Below are 2,605 nucleotides of genomic sequence, written 5' to 3'. Positions count from 1 at the left end.
GGTCCTTCACTTCTTTGGTTAAGGTAATTCCTAGGTATTTTATTTTTTGTGGGGTATGTAATATATTACATATATTATGAACACTTGATTTAATTTTTCTACTTGTTTGTCCAGGAATTAAACTAGCAATATCTTTGAAATTTTATAGTAATGTAGGGTCCTTACAATTGCTATTGCAACATATAGTTTTACCCAATAAATAGTTATTTATTTTGAATTGGTTTAGAAATGAAGTATCATAATTTAATTGAACATTCAAAAATAATTACATAAGAACATACCAAGGATGGAATAAAAAAATAATATGACTCATGTCTGCAATCCCAGCTACTTAGCGGCTGAAAACTGAAGATCACTATATGAAGCCAGTCTGAGTGAAATGGCTCAGGGACAACACCTAGACCATAGTTCAAGCCTCAGTACTGGTACACCAAATAATTATGTGACTAAAGCGTACAAATATATTTATTTAAATAAAGTTGTTATTCTTTGTATCCTCCACAGTATAATACTAAAACCAGTTTTATACATATATTATTTATAGTAGTTATAGAATATCAGTAATTATACATTACATATATTATAAATATATTATTTATGTTATGTAATATAATTCATTACTTATATTATTCACACATAATTTTTACTGATAACACTAATATCCATTAAATTGATATATGTTTTAGAATAGGGAATAGATTTTCTTTGGTACAACAAGGAAGCAATTAGTCACAAAAATTATTCCTTTTGGATTATATATCCGTAACAAACTATTCCCTGTGTATTCAAGGTACTTAATGATAAAAGCCAGTGTTCATCAGAACACGTGTCTTTTACATGAATTTGTTCTCCTTAAGTAATCACTCCAGGAATGCTAAACAGTGGAAGCTGAATGATGTTTATTCAGGTATTTCTTTAGACGTTAAACCAATCTTTATTTGGGATAAAGATCACATACAATGTCCTTACCCACACACTTTCATTTTAAATATATATATATATATATATGTATATATATATATATATATATATATATATATATATACACTGTAGCAATGTTATTGCCGTTATAACCATAATTAGGAAGATAATGTGGGCTCATCTGCTCCATAGGTCTTGAAAGGTAATGAGTGTGACACTTACAGAATATTCTCAGATATGCCTGGTGGAAACCTGGATTTGAATTATGGGTCTACAAATGATCAGTATTAGGTACTTGGGAAATTTGTTTGGTCTTGTTGCCTATTTCTGTTTTTAATAAAATACTTAATTCATTTCCTAACTTGAAGAACTGTCATGAGCACTAAAGTTACCCTAATGCAGGTGCAGTGCTTTGAATGGTGTCCTCACATTGTGCAGTAGGTTCCAGAGAAGTCAGCTTCCATCAACATGGTTACAGCATCCTTCCTAAAGGCCTTAAGAAATATATACTCAATTGATGTTAATATCTGTGAAAATTTGTCTTTACAAAAAAGAAGTCAGTAATGTTGGAGCTATCCTGTGGCTTTTACTCTGGAGTTGTTTTATCTAAATTTCATTCTTACTTTATTAGTGTTAGCAGTAGCATTCTTTAGTGCTACCCCTCATGTTTCTAATTTTTTGTTCCATTTGGAATACTATTGTAACTTAGTTTATAATCCTTGTTGTCAGAATAAATAAACTACAAGTGCTGAAGTTTTCAATAAAGAGATAATTTTAGGTATGCATTACAGTTTATGTGCTTAATAATTTCCTGAAATTATTCATTTTAGGTTATATATCCCTAACAAATATTGTTTATTCTTTCTTATATGATTTATATAGATTTTTATGTGATGTTTATGTGATTTCTTAGAGATCCATAAATAAAACAGTTCAGAAGAGGAAAAGAGTAGGTAAGAAGTCATAAAAATTACTATTATGGTGTTTTTAATGGCTAAGTATAAAGAACATGTAACAAAACAGTTGGAAGATTCATTTGCTCTTTTTGCTATTCTCTCGCCCTTCTTGGAGAAAGGTTCTCACTATGAAGTGCCAAGTGGTCTGGACCTGTCAAGCCTTGTCTCAGTGAGAGAAGTTATGGGATTAGGGACATGTGCCCCCATGACAGGCTTTTCAGAAGTTCACAATAAAGCATTACCAGTACATACAAAGACACTTTTGTGAGTGATGTGTATTCACTTCTTCAGTTGCCAAAATTAAATTCATATGTCAAAATTACTTACATTATAATAGATGCAGTTCAACTGGCATCAGTAACAACTCCATAAATCAAATGCAACCTAAAAGTTCTACTTCATAAACCAACGTCTAAGCAGTGTTGGAAATACAAGAATATACACAATAAATCTAAAGGGGTGAGATCTTTAACACTGGCAATGAGCTATGATAGCTGAATTTTTAACGAGGCTTGAAAAGTTCAGGTGTCCACTAACTATGTGATTAAAGTTGCGCAGTTGACCTTGGTATCAAGATTGGAGGTAAAATTCAAGGGCAGCTAACGTTGCTGCAGTATTTTAGCTAGATACAGTGTGAGTGTCCCTGATAATAGTAAAACACAGAGTAGAAGCTAAGACAGTAAAATGTATAGGAAAGATTCTCCACTGAGAATAATTGCAGGGGGTAA

Source organism: Dipodomys spectabilis, unplaced genomic scaffold (genome assembly GCF_019054845.1).
Source record: "Dipodomys spectabilis isolate Male_0828 unplaced genomic scaffold, ASM1905484v1 ptg000153l, whole genome shotgun sequence".
Taxonomy (NCBI): domain Eukaryota; kingdom Metazoa; phylum Chordata; class Mammalia; order Rodentia; family Heteromyidae; genus Dipodomys; species Dipodomys spectabilis.
Note: the sequence above shows the minus strand (reverse complement) of the source record.